The 6,899-nt window shown below is 52.8% G+C and overlaps 1 protein-coding gene across 1 annotated transcript in view; it reads left to right on the top strand.

Annotated features, from left to right (window-relative positions):
• Positions 1-3,098: 3,098 nt before the first annotated feature.
• Positions 3,099-6,899, top strand: part of ARHGEF10L (Rho guanine nucleotide exchange factor (GEF) 10-like) — a 182,431-nt gene continuing 178,630 nt past the window's right edge. Inside the window, exon 1 of the mRNA XM_011934051.1 lies at positions 3,099-3,238. The gene's annotated coding sequence lies outside the window, so the exon portion shown is untranslated. The remainder of the gene's footprint in view (positions 3,239-6,899) is intronic.

The raw sequence follows: 6,899 nt of genomic DNA, 5'->3' as shown, positions 1-6,899 counted from the left end.
TCAGTGATTCTCGTGCCTCAGCCTCCCGAGTAGCTAGGACTACAGGTGCGTGCCACCATGCCTGGCAAATTTTTGTAGAGACAGAGTTTTGCCATATTGCCCAGGTTGGTCTCAAACTCCTGACCTCAAGTGATCTGCCCACCTTGGCCTCCCAAAGTGCTGAGATTACAGGTGCGAGCCACCGCCGAAGGTTTTTAGAGTATAACACACGTAAGAGCCAGTAGCCAGGATTATCATTATTATTCTTTTCTCTCTTTCTCCTTTCCTTCCTTCCTTCCTTCCTTCCTTCCTTCCTTCCTTCCTTCCTTTCTTCCTTCCTTCCTTTCTTCCTTCCTTCTTTCCTTCTTTCTTTCCTCCCTTCCTTCTTTCCTTCCTCCCTTCCTTCTTTCCTTCCTCCCTTCCTTCCTTTTTCTCTCCCTCCCTCCCTTCCTTCCTTCCTTCCTTCCTTTTCTTGTTTTTTGAGACAGAGTCTCCCTCTGTCGCCCAGGCTGGAGTGTAGTAGCATGATCTTGGCTCACTGCAACCTCCACCTCCAGGGTTCAAGCAATTCTCCTGCCTCAGCCTCCTGAGTAGCTGGGATTACAGGTGCCCACCTCCACGCTCAGCTAATTTTTTGTATTTTTAGTAGAGACGGGGTTTCACTATGTTGGCCAGGCTGTTCTTGAACTCCTGACCTCAGGTGATCCATCTGCCTCGGCCTCCCAAAAGTGTTAGAATTACAGGCATGAGCCACAGCACCCAGCCTTCATTATTATTATTTTCATCATCTAAGCCAGGAGTCAGTAAACTTCTCTGTGAAGGACCAGATTGTAAATATTTTTGGCTTTTATGGGTCCTTCAGTCTCTGCCATTGCTCAGTTGTGCTGCTGTGTCTTCAGAGTACCTATGGACAATATGGTAAATTAGCAAACGGGTGTGGCTGTATTTCCATAAAACTTTACTTACCAAAACAGGTGATGGGCTGGATTTGGCCCATGGGCGATAGTTTGCTGGACCCCAGTCTAGGACCCTGAGGCCTCTATTGCTGGTGTCTGAGCAGAAAGTGGGGCTGGGCTTTGGTGTGAAATTCATGCATCCATGTGCAGACTGCTGATCTGTGAATGTGTTGAGGGAAGGGGTTGATTACCTTTGAAACCCCATTCTGGGTTCTCAGGAGCATATGAGAAGGGTAGAGCAAGTGTGTGTGGTTAAATGACTTGTTCCTGATGTCTAGATACTTGTGCTCTTAATGATCCCAGAAGATGTTGGCCAAGATCTAGGGGTGATCAAAACTGACAATACGAACTCACAGTGAGGCCGGGTGTAGTGGCTCAAGCCTATAATCCCAGCGCTTTGGGAGGCTGAGGTGGGTAGATCACCTGAGGTCAGGAGTTCGAGACCAGCCTAGTCAACATGGTGAAACCCTGTCTCTACTAAAAATACAAAAATTAGCTGGGCATGGTGATGCACGCCTGTAGTACCAGCTACTTGGGAGGCTGAGGCAGGAGAATCACTTGAACCTGGGAAGCGGAGGTTGCAGTGAGCCGAGATTGCACCACTACATTCCAGCCTGGGCAACAGAGCAAGATTCTGTCTGAAAAAATAAAAAAAAAAGAAAAAAGAAGAACTCAGAGTGCTGGTCCTGCTGCCCTTAAGCGGCATCAGTGCCAGGTGCAGTGGTTCACGCTGGTAATCCCAGCACTTTGGGAGGCCGAGGGGGGTGGCAGATTACCTGAGGTTGGGAGTTCGAGACCAGCCTGACCAACATGGAGAAACCCCAACTCTACTAAAAATACAAAATTAGTCAGGTGTGGTGGCGCATGCCTGTAATCCCAGCTACTTGGGAGGCTGAGGCAGGAGAATTGCTTGAACCCGGGAGGTGGAGGTTGCAGTGAGCCAAGATTGCACCATTGTACTCCAGCCTGGGCAACAGAGTGAGAGGCTTCATCTCAAAAAAAGAAAAAAAAAAAAAAAGACATCAGCATAATCAGAGCCATCATTAGTGCCAATTCTCTCGGAGCCAGGAGCCCTTTCCCTACACAGTCTCGTTTAATTCTCACAAAAACCCCATCAGGCAGGGCCTATTATAATCATCCCAGGTTAAGGAGGAGGAAACTGGATGGGCGCAGTGGCTCACGGCTGTAATCCCAGCACTTTGGGAGGCCTAGGCAGGAGGATCACTTGAGCCCAGGAGTTCGAGGCCAGCCTGGGCAATATGGTGAAACCCTGTCTTTACAAAAAATACAAAAATTAGCCAGGCATGGTGGCGTGTACCTGTGGTCCCAGCTACTTGGGAGGCTGAGGTGGGAGGATCACCTGAGCCCAGGAGGTTGAGGCTGTAGTGAGCCATGATCTGATTGTCCCGCCACTGGGTGATAGAGAGAGCCCTTGCCTCGAAAAAAGAAAATGAAAACAAAGGAGGGAACTCCAGCATGGCCAACCCGGTGAAACCCCGTCTCTGCTGAAAATACAAAAATTAGCTGAGCATGATGGCGGGTGCCTATAATCCCAGCTACTCGGGAGGCTGAGGCAGGAGAATCACTTGAACCTGGGAGGCAGAGATTGCAGCGATGCGGTGAGCCAAGATCGCGCAATTGCACTCCAGCCTGGGCGACAACCAGAGACTCCATCTCGAAAGAAAAAAAGGAGGAAACTGAGGCTCAGAGAGACAAGGCCGGTTGCATGATGTCACACGGCTGGAGACGGCAGGGATTGGCGCTTGCATCTTTCTGACGTCAAAGCATATTCCTTTCTACGGTCTCTGGCTAAAAGGGGTGCAGCCCATGGGTGACCCTCCAATCCTGCCCTGTACCCGGGCCCTGTGTGCCTTCCCGGGCCAGCGGACAGTCGTCGGAGCTCAGCCCTACTGCTTGGCACCCCCCTCTGGAGGCCCCATCTTGGTTCTCGCCCCTCCCTTCCTCATCCGAGCCAGCTTCCTGGCCCTCCCAGGCTGGCTGATGGATGGCCCAGCCCTGGCTGGCTTGACTCAGTCTAGCTTTTCCTCGTGGACTGCCAGGGCCGCCTCCTGTCCTCCTGCTCACCACCCTCGCCTGCCCGGCAGGTTGGGCAAGTGAGTGACTCACACACCTGGGCTCTGTGTGGGCCCAGCCCTGGGAGCCAGTGTACTCACCCTCTGGGCTCCTGCCTGCCCTGCCAGCTACTTCAACCGACAGACGGGACCCTTCCCAATAGAAGGGGGCTGCCCCTGTCACTTGTGCTCCCTTCCCAGAGGACTGCGATTGGACTGCACAGGATTGAGGTCAGTTTCCTTTCTGTTTTTAACCATCTCTGCCCCTCGCTGAGTTGGAGGAAAATCTTTTGGAGGTCATGGGGGAGGGGTCCCCGCTGTCATTGACACCCTTGTGCATCAGGCCCAGGGACACCTTGCTCCCACTCAGCAGGTGCTGGAGCTTGGGGCCACCTTGGGATGGACTCGGTGAGGAGAACCATGCTGGGTGCCTCTATGGGTGTGACCTTAACCCTGCAGCCACCTAGCGGGGCAGGTCACGGCAACCTGGAGTGAGAACGGCAGAGGTGGACTTCAAGGGCATGTGTAGGGGGGTACTTTCCTCACTTCCTTCTTAGGGTCACAGGGTGAGGGACGCAGCTTAAGATGGCTTCAGTTCAATGGCATCATTTTACAGCTGGGAAACTGAGGCTTGGAGGAGAGGGAGTAACTGAGGTGGACTGATGCACTGATGGTGGAACTGGGGCTGGAAGCCGGACTGGCTGACTCCCTGCCCAGGGCTCCTTCCTTGGTCCTCCTGGCTCCTGGCTGTTTCCCCCTGCTTCTTCCCCCCTCTGTTAGCTCTCTCCCATGTCATCCGGGCCTCAGCAGGGAGGAGGAATACAGCTGGTGGGAGCCATTTCACAGGAGGATTTTATGGGCTCACAGTTGGAAGGCATTTTGAAGGTCATCCAGGCCATGAACCTCCGACAGGTGGCTGTTTAGCCACAGCTTGACTATCCCCGGCAATGGAGAGCTCACTTTTTTTTTCCTGAGATGGAGTTTCCCTCTTGTTGCCCAGGCTGGAGTGCAATGGCACGATCTCGGCTTACTGCAACCTCCTCCTCCCAGGTTCAAACGATTCTCCTGCCGCAGCCTCCCGAGTAGCTGGGATTACAGGCATAAGCCACCACGCCCAGCTAATTTTGTATTTTTAGTAGAGACAGGGTTTCTCCATGTTGGTCAGGCTAGTCTCGAACTGCCAACCTCAGGTGATCCACCTGCCTTGGCCTCCCAAAGTGCTGGGATTACAGGCGTAGTGCTCACTGTTTTTGGAGACAGTCTCTTTTATTTGCATGGCCAGTGTCTGGCAAATTACTGGGCACTTGCTTCGTGGCGAGCACTTTGCTAACAAAGTACAGTAGGTGTGTAAATGCCTTTCATCCCCGACACCCCAATGAGGTAAGTGTTATTGGTGTCACTCTTATTTTATAGCAGAGGAAACAGGCACAGAGAGGTTGAGTAACTTACTCAAGATTTCACAGCTTGAGGAGGAGGAGCCGAGTTTTGAACCCAGGGAGTGTGGTTCCAGGGTTCAGCCAAGCTCTTAGCTGCTGTACTTGGCTGCTACCATAGGAGAACGGGACTTCCTAGGGAGGGGGTCCTGCCTGGCATGGTGAAGCTGAGGTCGGAAAGGGGACATTTAGGTGACTGCGTGACGCTCTGGTTGGTTGGCCTCCTGGGGCTGAAACGCCACCATCCAAGCTCTTCTCCTGTCACCTGCTTTGCCTCCTTGGCAGGTTACCCTATCCTCACGTAGCCCCCAGCTACCAGAATCCAGGACCAATGACTGATGACTCCCAGGACAGTTACGTGCAACAACAGAGGGAGGGTTGAAAGCTGTGGCCCGGGATCTCCGACACCACTGTCAGGGTTTCCTGGGAGTGTCCTGGGCAAAGGAGGCAGGAGGTGAGAGTGGGCGTGGCAGAGGGGCGGGAGGGGCCTGGGCCCTGCGTCTGTTTCCTTCTTAACATTTTGACCTCCTGGAGTGGCACCTCACATGCTGCCTGTCCACACCACCTCGCTCATCTATTTAGGGGAGCTTGGTGGTTAATGAGGGCAGCGCCTCATCCTAAGGTGCTGGACAGTTTACAAAGCCAGCCAATGCCGTCCTGAAGGGTGCTCACAATAGCCTGGGGAGCTGGGAAGGGCAGGAATGGTGATAATGCTCATAGTTGAGGGATGGAGGCTCAGTGAGGCCAGGTGAGCTGCCTGGGGCCGCAGAGCTAAGTGATGGAACAGAGTCAGATCCTCCCTCCCCAACCTCCCGACCCCCGGCTTCTAACAGAGTGTGCTCCACACCAAGGCTGCCTCCTCCTCTATGCGGTTTTTCCTCCAGAGAAATCCTCGTCAGGGGCAGAAGTGTCAGGGCTGCTGAGGCAGGGCTGTCTCCCCGGCTTTTCGCCCCTAAATCAGAGTCTCCTGAGGTGGCAGAAGAGAGGGCTACCCCTCTCTTCTGTCCCCGCAAAGGCTTGCTCTGAATGTGATGCCAGGAGTCCTTCTGGCTGGATCTCTTCAGTTAATGAGACTTTGGGACTTTCAGGGGGATGACTGGCCTGGCTCCATTCACATCCCCGATATCTTCTTCCAGGACTTCCTCTCCAGGGCAGTCACGGGAACAAGAGATTCTTAAGTTGATCCCATCCTGTCTTCTCCCTCTCGTAATGATAATACTAATTACAGCAATATTAACTACTAATGCTAGTCATGTTCCTGGTGGCACACGTCTGTGGTCTCAGCTACTCGGGGGGCTGAGATGGAAGGATCGCCTGAGCCCAGAAGTTTGAGGCTGCAGTGAACTGTGATTGCCATTGCTACATTTTCTTTTTTTATTTTGGAGATGGAGTCTAGCTCTGTTGCCCAGACTGGAGTGCAGTGGTGTGATCCTGGCTCACTGCAACATCCGCCTCCTGAGTTGAAGTGATTCTCCTGCCTCAGCCTCCCAAGTAGCTGGGACTACAGGTGCCCACCACCACGCCTGGCTAATTTTTGTATTCTCAGTAGAGATGGGGTTTCACCATGTTGGCCAGGCTGGTCTCGAATTCCTGGCCTCAAGTAATCAGCCCGCCTTGGCCTCCTAAAGTGCTGGGGTTACAGGCGTGAGCCACTGCACCCGGCCCACCATTGCTACATTTTCATTTATTGGGCACCCACCATATACCAAGCTCTGTGCCAGGCATCCTTCAGGCCATAGCTCATTGAGCCCTCCTGGCAACCCCATTTCACAGATGAGGAAGCTGAAGTCCAGAAAGATGAAGTCACTTGCCCTGGGTCACATAGCTGGTCAATCACACTGAAATCACCAGTCAGAAAGTTGAAAGCACACTTCACCCAAAGTCACCACCCAAGGTCACACACTGTTCGTGGCACAGCCAAGACTAGAGCCTGGCTTGGCTGAATCCTGATTTCCTGCTCTTCCCACTCAGTGCCTCTGGGTTGGGCTACAGTGGGACTTCTGAGCCATGGAATCTAGAGTTGTTTCTGCCTTTACAGGACATTAAACAAGCCACTGAATCTCTTGTGGCCTGGGTCACACCATCTGAGTGCAGGGGCTGGTGACTTATTCCCTGTGACTGACAGTCGTGTCTGGGAATGCTTTTCAAACACTGGCACATGCACACAGAGAATTAGTATGAAGAGAGGTAATTACCCAACCCATGTCTCCAGTCTCTTCTGTGACTGAAAGCTTTGATATTTAATCCTTAGAATGAACTTGGACCTCCGGATATGGTGGCTCATGCCTGTAGTCCCAGCACTTTGGGAGGCTGAGGCAGATGGACCACGTGAGGTCAGGAGTTCGAAATCAGCCTGGTGAACACGGCGAAACCTCATCTCTACTAAAATACAAAAATTAGCTGGGCAGGGTGTTGTGAACCTGTAATCCCAGCTACTCAAGAGGCTGAGGCAGGAGAAT

The sequence above is a fragment of the Colobus angolensis genome, unplaced genomic scaffold (assembly GCF_000951035.1).
Source record: "Colobus angolensis palliatus isolate OR3802 unplaced genomic scaffold, Cang.pa_1.0 Scaffold130, whole genome shotgun sequence".
NCBI lineage: Eukaryota > Metazoa > Chordata > Mammalia > Primates > Cercopithecidae > Colobus > Colobus angolensis.
Note: the sequence above shows the minus strand (reverse complement) of the source record. Positions and strands in the feature narration are given on the sequence as shown.